Source organism: Berghia stephanieae, chromosome 3, assembly GCF_034508935.2.
Source record: "Berghia stephanieae isolate SIO BIC M18660-M18661 chromosome 3, UCSD_Bste_1.3, whole genome shotgun sequence".
In the NCBI taxonomy this organism is placed as follows: Eukaryota; Metazoa; Mollusca; class Gastropoda; order Nudibranchia; family Aeolidiidae; genus Berghia; species Berghia stephanieae.
In genome coordinates this window covers 77,261,838-77,274,951 of record NC_088362.1, presented here as the reverse complement: position 1 = coordinate 77,274,951, position 13,114 = coordinate 77,261,838, and the positions used below count along the sequence as shown (strand labels likewise).

At 35.3% G+C, this 13,114-nt stretch overlaps 1 protein-coding gene and 1 non-coding gene across 3 annotated transcripts in view; one reads left to right on the top strand and one right to left on the bottom strand.

The window, feature by feature from the left end:
• LOC144968497 (protein lin-28 homolog) overlaps positions 1 to 13,114 on the top strand; it is a 96,141-nt gene that overhangs the window by 63,093 nt on the left and 19,934 nt on the right. The window lies entirely within an intron of this gene.
• LOC144969800 (U5 spliceosomal RNA) lies at positions 12,451 to 12,566 on the bottom strand. The gene has a single exon (XR_013644869.1). It is a non-coding gene; the product is annotated as a U5 spliceosomal RNA (small nuclear RNA).

Genomic DNA, 13,114 nt, shown 5'->3' with positions numbered 1-13,114 from the left:
CTCTCTCTCTCTCTCCTCTCTCTCTCTCTCTCTCTCTCTCTCTCTCTCTCTGTGTGTGTGTGTGTGTGTGTGTGTTTGTTTGTGTGTGTCTGTCTGTCCCTCTCTATCCTCAAGCGCTTTGAGTCTGGTGTCTCGGAGTTATAGCGCGATATAAGTTTTCAGCATTATTATTATTATTATTATTATTATTATTATTATTATTATTATTATTATTATTATTATTATTATTTATCCAGCTATCTCTCGCTCTCTCATTCCCTCCATATCTCTTTCTCCCTCTCATTCCCCATTCTCTCTCTCTCTCTCGTTCTCTCTTTCTCACTCTCTTTCTCTTTCTCTCTCTCTTTCTCTCTCTCTCTTTCACACACACACACACACACACACACACACACACACACACAGAGAGAGAGAGAGAGAGAGAGAGAGTGTAACGAAATGCTTCCGTGTAGGCGTCAGTTTACGACAGGATGTACGTCGTCGTAGTATTAGTTGTTATTGTTATTGTAATCCCTCCGGAACAACCCTTCTTTTGTTGATACAGGTCGTATCAGATCATGCACCTATGGCCCGGAAGTTTCAATTAAACTACGTAGTGTGGGTGTTATTGTGAGAAAGGCATCAATCTTGTTTTCTCCGTAAACTTATAAGCAAAGTAGGATCCCTGTATTCTACGGGAGTGACTTTGTTATGGTATGGCTTGATTGATATCTCGTAACTATGGGGCTGACGAATTTATTTATCCTTGATATGAGGATGTCCGGTATCAGGATGGGTTGTTGTTGTCCATGATTATGGAATCTGGGGGAGTTTTAAGGAATTTCAGATGTTTACGGATATGACTAACATCCGGTTGTGTGGGTAGAATTTTGCTTCGTTTGCTTGATTTTTGCCTATAAATGCCAGAGTTTTGAGCAGTTTCTTCAGACCACTCAGCGGAGTCTTTTAGGCTCATTGTCTCAAAAGAGACCAGACAGCGGAGTCTTTTAGGCTCATTGTCTCAAAAGAGACCACTCAGCGGAGTCTTTTAGGCTCATTGTCTCAAAAGAGACCAGACAGCGGAGTCTTTTAGGCTCATAGTCTCTAAGCGATAACCACAGCGGAGTCTTTTAGGCTCATTTGTTTAACTCTTGTGTAGAGTTGGATTAAAGTCTTGTGTAGACTTTGTAGTGCTCAAAGTTCGAGCTGAAACACGTTTTGTGTTAACTCTTGTGTAGAGTGTGATTTAAGTCTTGTGTAGACTTTGTGGTGCTCAAAGTTTGAGCTGAATCAAGTTGTGTTTATAACTCTTGTGTAGAGTTTGATTAAAGTCTTGTGTAGACTTAATTTGTGATTTCTATAATCTGTTCGGCTCTGTGAATGAGCCGTTGGAGGCTGGGCTTTAACAAGCCAACTTTAGGCTATACACTCATAGCTTGACACTAATAGAAACTGAACATTTGCCTGTTTTATAAGTTACCTGTGAAGAACCATTTGCTTGTTTTAATATCAGAACATTGAGAAACAATTGATCTGTTTATGAATACTGTGAAATCAGAACAATTTCAAGAAGAGACAAATTAACAATATTAGAACAACCTTACAGTTTTTGTTGAATATCAAGGACACTCTTTTGGCTTTCTTCTACACGTCTGGATTGTGTTTAGTTAGTTAGTTAATTATTAGTTGCCTGTATGACTGTGATGGTTGCAACCTATCTGTGAGATTGTCTGATGTGGTAGCGGTTTGGTAAAGTATTGATAATTAATTGATTTAATTATATATTTTCATATCGCTTTCATATCATATTCATCATCACACCATCTCCATCAATTTGTCATCCATCCATTTGATTTCATACTTATTACATCTATCATTTCATCTTTATATCTCATAATATCTTTGTTATATTGTAATAAAATATATCTTCATTTAGCTTCAAAACCTTTATCAACGTATTGTGTTTGGTTATTGATCGGTGTCGTAGCTTGAATATAGCACACATAAACAAGGTTGCAAACTGCGCTACATAAGCATACGGTTTACGTGCGCACTTTGTGACATAATTTGGTGTCAGAAGTGGGATTCTTATTGTTGTGCATTCAAGAGACATCGCGACCAAACAATTGTTGAGACAGGTTAGGGAGTTGTTTCAAACTTGAGATAGATACTATCTTTGAGCTTAAAGCAAATTGGTATCCATTTAATGGTTATAAGACTGTCATTATACGCAAGGTGTAATACAAGTTATTCTGGTAATTTTCACTTGTTCGGTTATACGTTGTCAGTCATCTGTCATAGTGATACGGATCACTGACTTAGCGCGAAAGCGGTACTCGCGCTGTGAAGCCTCCATTGTCCCCCCTCTCCCTTTTGTAAGGAACGAAGGTGGTTGTTGGGGTAATTTGATTCCGTGTAGGAATCTGGGTGAAGATTGTGTTGGTCCCGTGTGAGGATCTGTATTAAATCATTTGTTCTGACTCTCTATGCACCTATAGTAAGTCAAGGTATTGATTCTGTGTAAGAATCTGGGTGAAGACATTTTGTTGATTCTAAGAGAGAATCTGGGTGAAGATATTTTGTTGATTCTGAGAGAGAATCTGGGTGAAGATATTTTGTTGATTCTGAGAGAGAATCTGGGTGAAGATATTTTATTGATTCTAAGAAAGAATCTGGGTGAAGATATTTTGTTGATTCTAAGAAAGAATTTGGGTGAAGCTATTTTGTTGATTCCGTGTGGGGAATCTGGGTGAAGCGTTGGTTCTGTGTTAGGACCTGTAGTAAATTTGTTTTGATTCTATATTTGAGTCTATATATAGATCAATGTTGAATTCCGTGTAGGAATCGGTATTAATTGCCTGTTTTGAATCTGTTTTGGGATCTATATTGACCGCATATCGTTAATAAGGTTACTTGTAATACCACTTTATTCTACGTGAAAGTAACATTTACGGCAACAGTGTCGATAAACATATTGAAGTTTATTTGAATTTGAATTGGTTTGATTAATTGTCCTAGAGATGGATGTGGAAAGATTAATTAAACCTGGAGAAAAATTGGAGTTAAGGGGTGAAGATCTCCGTGCTTGGGTGACAGCCCAGTTACAAGAAGATGAAGAGAGAAAAGAGAAGGAGAGAGAACGTGCCAAAGAAGAGGAGGAGATAAGCAGAGCACGAGCTCAAAGGCAAGAAGCTCTGATGGAGAAAGAGCTTGAACTGCTTAGGTTAAAGTCGGAGTGTCAGGCTTCCTCCAACAACGACAGTATGACAAGTGACATTCGATCATTTTACTCATGCTCCCACTGTTAAGAGTCCTCGACTTCCATGATTTGACGAAAACAAGGATCATGAACCACCGAAATGCATGACACACGGCAAGGTGGAGTTGAAGTGTGGATGTGTGATGCCGATGTTGTCTGTTGAAGGAAGGGACAACCATGAGCCCAAATAATTGTCGAGATCGATGTGATCTTGAGGCATTTCGATGATCTAACTAAATGTTGTACCAAATTTAGTCTTAGGGGGAGATATGTAACGAAATGCTTCCGTGTAGGCGTCAGTTTACGACAGGATGTACGTCGTCGTAGTATTAGTTGTTGTTGTTATTGTAATCCCTCCGGAACAACCCTTCTTTTGTTGATACAGGTCGTATCAGATCATGCACCTATGGCCCGGAAGTTTCAATTAAACTACGTAGTGTGGGTGTTATTGTGAGAAAGGCATCAATCTTGTTTTCTCCGTAAACTTATAAGCAAAGTAGGATCCCTGTATTCTACGGGAGTGACTTTGTTATGGTATGGCTTGATTGATATCTCGTAACTATGGGGCTGACGAATTTATTTATCCTTGATATGAGGATGTCCGGTATCAGGATGGGTTGTTGTTGTCCATGATTATGGAATCTGGGGGAGTTTTAAGGAATTTCAGATGTTTACGGATATGACTAACATCCGGTTGTGTGGGTAGAATTTTGCTTCGTTTGCTTGATTTTTGCCTATAAATGCCAGAGTTTTGAGCAGTTTCTTCAGACCACTCAGCGGAGTCTTTTAGGCTCATTGTCTCAAAAGAGACCAGACAGCGGAGTCTTTTAGGCTCATTGTCTCAAAAGAGACCACTCAGCGGAGTCTTTTAGGCTCATTGTCTCAAAAGAGACCAGACAGCGGAGTCTTTTAGGCTCATAGTCTCTAAGCGATAACCACAGCGGAGTCTTTTAGGCTCATTTGTTTAACTCTTGTGTAGAGTTGGATTAAAGTCTTGTGTAGACTTTGTAGTGCTCAAAGTTCGAGCTGAAACACGTTTTGTGTTAACTCTTGTGTAGAGTGTGATTTAAGTCTTGTGTAGACTTTGTGGTGCTCAAAGTTTGAGCTGAATCAAGTTGTGTTATAACTCTTGTGTAGAGTTTGATTAAAGTCTTGTGTAGACTTAATTTGTGATTTCTATAATCTGTTCGGCTCTGTGAATGAGCCGTTGGAGGCTGGGCTTTAACAAGCCAACTTTAGGCTATACACTCATAGCTTGACACTAATAGAAACTGAACATTTGCCTGTTTTATAAGTTACCTGTGAAGAACCATTTGCTTGTTTTAATATCAGAACATTGAGAAACAATTGATCTGTTTATGAATACTGTGAAATCAGAACAATTTCAAGAAGAGACAAATTAACAATATTAGAACAACCTTACAGTTTTTGTTGAATATCAAGGACACTCTTTTGGCTTTCTTCTACACGTCTGGATTGTGTTTAGTTAGTTAGTTAATTATTAGTTGCCTGTATGACTGTGATGGTTGCAACCTATCTGTGAGATTGTCTGATGTGGTAGCGGTTTGGTAAAGTATTGATAATTAATTGATTTAATTATATATTTTCATATCGCTTTCATATCATATTCATCATCACACCATCTCCATCAATTTGTCATCCATCCATTTGATTTCATACTTATTACATCTATCATTTCATCTTTATATCTCATAATATCTTTGTTATATTGTAATAAAATATATCTTCATTTAGCTTCAAAACCTTTATCAACGTATTGTGTTTGGTTATTGATCGGTGTCGTAGCTTGAATATAGCACACATAAACAAGGTTGCAAACTGCGCTACATAAGCATACGGTTTACGTGCGCACTTTGTGACAGAGAGAGAGAGAGAGAGAGAGATCGCTCCCTCTTTTTCTCAACTGGTTCTCCCAGTCTCAAAGTATAATATCTCTTGAAGCCCCCCCCCCCCCCCCACCCCGCCCACCCTCCTCCTATCTTGATATCAATCTCAGTTACAGAAATTATAAAGCGCTTTGAGCACATCTACAGGACAATGGGCTATGTAAAAATGGACATTGATTTGACTCGCCGTTTAAACCATACATTTGATAGATCGACTGGATAAGACATCTCACCTCCACCAGGGGGACGGGGGTTCAGACTCCGCTGTCGGAATCTCGTTTGTTTGTTATTTTTCTTGAGCAAGAAACGTAACCCCCATTGATCACTTATATTTGAAGTACAAAGTGGGTTGCCTAAATGAAATACAAAGTTTTCTTGTTTGAGCCCGACAGAAAGAGTCAAATTCAGCGAGTGGCTTGTTCGGCTATAGATAGTATGCGCTTGGCTAAGAAGCTCATAACATTGCCATCCGGAAGTAAAGTCGACCAATACACAAAACTGTGTGTATCCATGAACGTTTATAGTCAGGTTAATACAGTTCAGTGAGCATTACTCATAAACGCGGATGGCAAAAAACATCAACAAAGACATGAGTGACGTCATCTTCGAACTATCTATAATGTGGTCTCGTTGTATGACACCCGCTTTCGGATCGGAAGGTCCTGGGTTCGAGCCTCGCTCGATGCATAGTTTGTCCTTGGAGAAGGCGCTTTACTCACATTCTCTCACCGTACTTAGGTGTAAAATGAGTACCTGGTCGTTAACAGCGTTGTCTCTGTCGGAAAATAATCGTAATATCGGCTAATAGGCGTCCTGTCTCGTTCTATAAGTTACGTGTTGTTGGTGGTCAGAGACCCTTTGTAAAGCACTTTGGGCACGTTTAGTGGATAATGCGCTATAGATAGTATGCGATTGGCTCAGAAGATAACAACATTGCTATCCGGAAGTATAATGGACCAACACACAAAACTCTGTGTAACCTTGAACTTTTATAGTCTGGAAAATACAGTTAGTGAGAAGTACTCATAAACGTGGACGGGAAAAAATAATAACAAAGACCCGAGTGACGTCATCTTCTATATAAATGCTCCAGTTTATTTCTCACGATAAAGTTGTCAACTCCTGTTAACGAATTCCAAGAATCATCCAGACATTACTTTCATAACGTGAAACGTTTCGGACAGATTCTGTCCCTTAGTTGTGTCAAAAATAGTAAACACCATTAATGGGACATCACACAGGTAAACACTATTTTGTGGGGCTCAATGGTTCCTATGAGTGAGCAAAACTCACATAATCACAACAATTCATTAAAACAACAAGCTACAACTCTGAGATACCAGTCTCGTGTTGAAAGGTCTTTGTAATTATTGTTGTCCACCAATCATGGGATTGAATTTGGTAGATATAATATGTGACCCATCGTCTCAAAACTGTATTATGTCGGAACGAACCATATGCCAAGAAGCCGAATTAAATGTTAAACTGGTCAAAAATTTAAACTGTTGGCATTAGCACCCTAAAACACGGTATCCATTCTCCTCAATAAAATATACAAACTCAACACAAGTCTGATATTTCTGGCTATAAATTAAATTTTCAACATCTTAACCAACCCGACTTAATACCGTTTTGAGGCGAAGGGTCACATATTAGCATGCACTCAATAAGGCAATATTTACTAAATGTACTTAGATCCCTTTTTACAACGGTTCCTAAACCTACACTAACACCGAACATGACTCCTTGCAAGGCGATCTTGCTTTTGTTTTTTTGTTTTTTGTTTTTGTTTTTTTTTTCCAACAGAGACACCGCTGGGACTGGGGATTGAATCCCCGTCAAGCACTTGTTAAGTTGAGAATGAAATAATAACAGCGTTTGGCACATTTACTAGTCAGTTCAAGATAATATTATGGAGAGGGAAATTGTTATCTCTTTTTGATAATACATAATAAATAAAGATTTGTCATATATTATTCATATGATTATATGTTTACTATTGAATTCTTTTTTAAATAACAAAATTAATTTCACTCATATGTCTCTATCCATTATTTTTTCATTAGATTTTAAGAATCTTAGAAAATCATATTATAAATAATTGCTATAATGAATAAAATACATATAAAAATACGAACGCTCTAACAATCAGCCCTATTTTGTATTCCAATCACGGAGTCATTGTTACTGAGTTCCTTCACAACGTATAAATCTTTCACCTTTGGTGAGATTTCCGTGGTGAAGAAAAGACCTGACCAGTCTACATCCCCGTAATTTGCACACTCTGTTCGGGAATATTCATTAATTTCAAGTAAACTTAAATTATTGTTATAATGCTGTACGTTTAGGTAAGATATTCATAACATCCACCAGCCGAATATAACGTATGTACCTTCAAATCTATGACTATCCTTAAACGTTTATATTCTGATTGATAGCATTAAGTGATAATGCTGGTCATTAAAATGGCTGTCTAAAAACAATAACAAATAGCTGAGTGACGTCAATTTCGTTCCATCTATAAACCGGTAAATACCCGTTGTAGGTAAATGTGCTTTATCTTGCAAGGTTATGGTAAAAATGATATCATTACACCTTTGCGCCATTAATTAAGATTCTCGCTCTCTTGGTTTTTGCAATTCTTGAACTGGTCCCAATCCGGAACTCTTAAATTCGACAAGCTCGTGAAAATCTTGAATCAAAAACTTATGGTTATAACCCAATAAACATGCATGAATCCTGAAAATATATCATTATCTTTGATTTTGAATAGAATCTGATTTTACTGTAGCATATTATTAGAAAAAATGAAGAGGCACCCCCATTACCCGTTTAAAAAAAAAAAAATGAATTAAAAAAATAAAACGCAGAAGTTTCCAGTTTTCTCTCGAACACATTTCTATATATTCTGACCCGTAATAATATCTTTACGACAATTCTATTTATTAACTCTTTCCGTACCGAGTATTTTGATGATTTTTCCTCGAATACAATCCTTATTCAACACAAAAATCGATTTTTAAAAACCCTCAAAATTAGAAGCAATGAATACATACTAGCCTATACATAATTAATTCAGCAAGACGAGCTTTATAATCCAGCCGTAAGTTCCAATAGCTTAAACAAAGAATTTTTCTTCAAATGTTGTGATGTACAAAACAAATCTGGATAAGAAAAGTTATGTTCATAGAAACGTAACGAATATGACGATTTTCAAATAGTTGGTAAGGAGAGGGTTAATGCCAGTTAAACGTTAAATTCGAGAACAAATTATCATTGTAGAAAAATAATATATTTTGATAAGAGCAGATAATGATATTATAGGCGAAGTCAGTGAGTCGTCTTGAATTCCAGTATCATGGGGAACTTTTTCGAAATTTCATAAGCAGGAGTTCAAGAAACTTATATTCAAATTTCGAACAGATTGCGGTTTGTCTGTTATAGATAGTGTGCGCTTGGCTAAGAAGCTCACAGCATTGCCATCCGGAAGTTTAAAGGACCAACAGACAAAACTTTGTGTAACCTTAAATGTTTATAGTCTGGTTAACACAGTTTAATGAGAATTACTCATAAACGCGGATGGCAATAAACAGTAACAAAGATCATAGTGACATCAACTTCATTCTATCTAAAGGGGACATGCATTTTACTGTATTGAATAGAGACTTCCAAGACGTGTCAGATTTGAGACTATTTGGCAAGTTGAGGATCATTTTAAGAGAGTATTAGTATTAAGCATTTGAAAACAAAGATTTCTGGATTTTTTTTTTCTTCTGGCGCTGATATGACCTTGATGTGTTGCAAGCGCCGTAAAACCCTTAGAAAACACAAAAACACAAATAGTGTTTTATTAGATAACGAGAGAAAGAGTCACATTCAGCGAGTGACTCGTTGATTCCGTCCTCAACTCGTAATCATTTAAAGAATCGCCAATACATTACTTTAAAATCCGCATAAAGTCAATCCTCTTAAAGTCAACTTCTGCTTAAAGTCAACACCTCTTATTGGTCCCAAATTTTCTGTTCTCTATCTTGGTGTGTGCCAATTGATAATGGACCAAGTTAACCTTGTTAAGAGTCAAAGTTAAAATCTTTCTGGTCCGGCGGTGTTGGTTTAATCAGGATTCCACTGTACCAATAACATGAACTGGAATATGGATCAATATCCACCACATACGCTCAGAGTGCTTTTCAACGTCCAAATACAACAGCTAAAACTCAATATTATATAGAATGAGACATGAGGCACGTGAAGCGCTCTGACAATAGTTACCACGTCATTTCCGGTACTAATCCTACACCTGGGTACGACTGACAATACGAAACTTACTCTTAGAAATAATAATAATTATAAATTTTATGGCGGCCGTTCCTTTACCCATACTGGGTCCCTTGTGTGGAATGACCTGCCCAGAAAGAAAAGAGAAGCAAAATCTATTGATAGCTTTATAATCATTGTTAAAGCACTACCTTTTTACCGTTACATTTTCATGATAATGATACAATATTACATACACTGCTGATATCGATATCATTGTGATTGTGGTATGTGTTTTAAATGATATGTAAAATTTTGTATATTCATTTGTAACGTGAATTGAGAATGAAAATGTGTGATATAAATGCCATTTTCTTCTTTCTTCTTCTTCTTCTTCTTCTTCTTCTTCTTCTTCTTCTTCTTCTTCTTCTTCTTCTTCTTCTTCTTCTTCTTTTCTTCTTCTTCTTCTTCTTCTTCTTTCTTCTTCTTCTTCTTCTTCTTCTTCTCTTCTTCTTCTTCTTCTTCTTCTTCTTCTTCTTCTTCTTCTTCTTCTTCTTCTTCTTCTCTTCTTCTTCTTCTTCTTCTTCTTCTTCTTCTTCTTCTTCTTCTTCTTCTTCTTCTTCTTCTCTTTTATTATTATTATTATTATTATTATTATTATTATTATTATTATTATTATTATTATTATTATTATTATATTATTATTATTATTATTATTATTATTATTATTATTATCATCATATCATCATCATCATCATCATCATCATCATCATCATCATCATCATCATCATCACTATCATCACTACTACTACTACTACTACTACTACTTACTACTACTACTTTCTACTACTATTACTACTACTACTACTAACACTATAGACGTTCAAGGTTACACATAGTTTTGTGTGTTGGTACAATATTTCTTGCTGGCGGATGTTATAAGTATTTTATCTAAACACATAACACCAATAACCGTTCAAGTTCACACATAGTTTTGTATATTGATAATTAATTGTATAATAATAATATAATAATAATAATAATAATAATAATAATAATAATAATAATAATAATAATAAATAATAATAAAATCATCATCATCATCATCATAATAATACTAATAATAATAATAATAATAATAATAATAATAATAATAATAATAATAATAATAATAATAATAATAATAATAATAATAATAATAATAATAATAATAATAATAAGACTACTTACTAGGAAACATCATAGATCATAGCGTCGACAAGATAGAAGCTATTATTAGATTGAGCGCTTCGATTCGGAAGGAAAATATGTCAGTTACGAATGATAGAGGCAGAAAGTGTCCTGTTGCCATTGACACTGGATTTTTTTTAAAACGATAAGTACAGATCGTCGAAAGTACACATTTTTGTGAGCAAAAACTTTTTAAAAAAAAAAAAAAAAAAAAAAAAAATTGAATCTAATCGGCTCGCGAGTTGCGAGTTCACGGAGACTCGAAATGAAGGGTTGCGTCAAAGAATATCCAAAAAAAAAAAAAAATGATTAAGAAGTATGGTGGAGACAAAAGTTATTCTGCTGGCATTGAAACTGACTGATATAACATGATTCATCCGAACACACTTTCTCTTTTGTTTGTTTGTTTGAAACTTTCATGGGCCCAAAAATAGAATTGACAGTCGGCCATGGACATCAGTGTAGTCTAACAGTCGAAAGTCAATATCACGTGATTTGATTCATCATGACAAAAGTAAGTTAAAATGTGAAAAAGAACAAAATATTATCCCCACCGGATGTGTTGCTAATTTCCTCTTTGGAAATCTTTTGCGTTGAAAGTATGGAGGCGGGTATCTTACATGCCATCATGTACTAGAGAACCTGATGTTACCAGCACAAAACAGTCAAATTAGTCACCGGCCTTACAACGCCCACTTCTAGTCTGAGACTAGTAAGCGTTCATGAAATCCGATATTTTAAAGTCACTTGCTCCACTTAGGCTTAAGACTAGCAAGTCATTTACTAGACTAGTAAATAACTAACTCTAGTCTTCGTTCATGAAAATGGACCCAGTAGTCAAATTGATATCCGGAAAAAAATCATGATGTTGCAGAGACGGTTAATCCTGAGTTGAGAAACAAATGTGTGATTCTTCTGGATAAACAAAAAGAAATGAATCTAGGAAATTTCAACCAGAAAACATTTGAGACTTGTCATAAAGTCATAGGACACCTTAAGATGAGGAAAGAACAATGGTTATCTGGTGCGTCCTGGAAGCTCATTGGCGACAGAAGAGAAGTGATAAATAAAATGTGAGGAACCAAATTAATGAGAATTAAGAGGAGAATGACAAGGAAGTTTTTTTCTTTCTTTTTAAATGTCAACAAAAGCAGGCAAAAAGACATATGTACCATGAAAACTTTGTAAAGAGGCAGAAAATGCAACTGCCAGAAAAAAAAAAAATAAAAATAAAAATAAACAACAAGAAAATGATAGCATTACAGAATCATTAAAACGTTATCATCTAACTTCAATAATAATGAGGTACCTATAAAGGACACAAACGGACAGGCCATTTTAAATGAAAAAGCTCTAATGGGATGTTGAAAAACCACTATTCATCTATTTTGAATAAGGCTGCACCAAGGAGACGATTAAATAACTGCAGAAATGAGAGTCACACACAAAGAGCTCAGAAATATATTTGAAGACACCATAAACTAAATCTAAGAAAATATCTGCTGAATGGAGCCAAATGTGTCCAAGAAGTGGGAAGTTTGTCGCACTTGCGACGAATTTACCCGACGAAGTGCCAGTAGAACTGTTTTGAATACAATACGACATATCTACATCTACGTCAACACTTAAAAAAAAAATAAATAGAATCAATCGGTAAGGTGATCCTCGTCAGTACTTGAATGATGATCGATAGTGAATATGCCTATTCGATAGTAGGTATATCGCCGATGCTACTGCACACTGCACACCCTTAAAAGCCGATATTTCTACTTCTAAGAAATGTGTGCTATTAGGTATATCACCAGATCACATTCGTAGTTTAACCCTCGAAAGAGGGTGTGAAAAATTGGTCTATAGACTCATTATTTTGCTCCTCTCCACGGAAATCTTTAGTAAAAGGCGAAAGATTTATGCGTTGTGAAGAGAAACCAGAGTAAAAAAAGTTGATCGTTAAATCAATTTGTAGAGCAAATTATAAATTGCAGGTGTAGTTAAAGAAAATTACCATATATAATATATATAGATATATATATATTTTTTTTATATACAAATATACAATTAATACTATTTTAAAAATAGAATTTTATTTATTATTTTGATTATTATTTTTTTTGTGTTCTTTTATATAATAATCAACAAAAATTTGAGAATTTATTTTAAAAAATTAAAACAAAGGGAAGTAACCAGTATCAATAAATTTTATAACTACTTTATAACTAATTTATTCTTAGAAGAGTTGCTTACCTTTATGTAGATATGGATGGATTGAAGATAAAATTTTGCTTCTATTCTGGAGTAGAGTCGGGGAACTTCGCCACCCTGCGGTCGCTCCACTTCTTTCGCTTATTTTCAGTCTCAAGATGTCTGTTTTCCATGCCGTTTAAAAAAATGTTAACTGTTCATCAAAACATTCAGCCAATCAGTGATATGTTTTTATTAGACTTGTTTTAAGTGTTTCAATGTTATTTTCGCATTTAAAATTTGT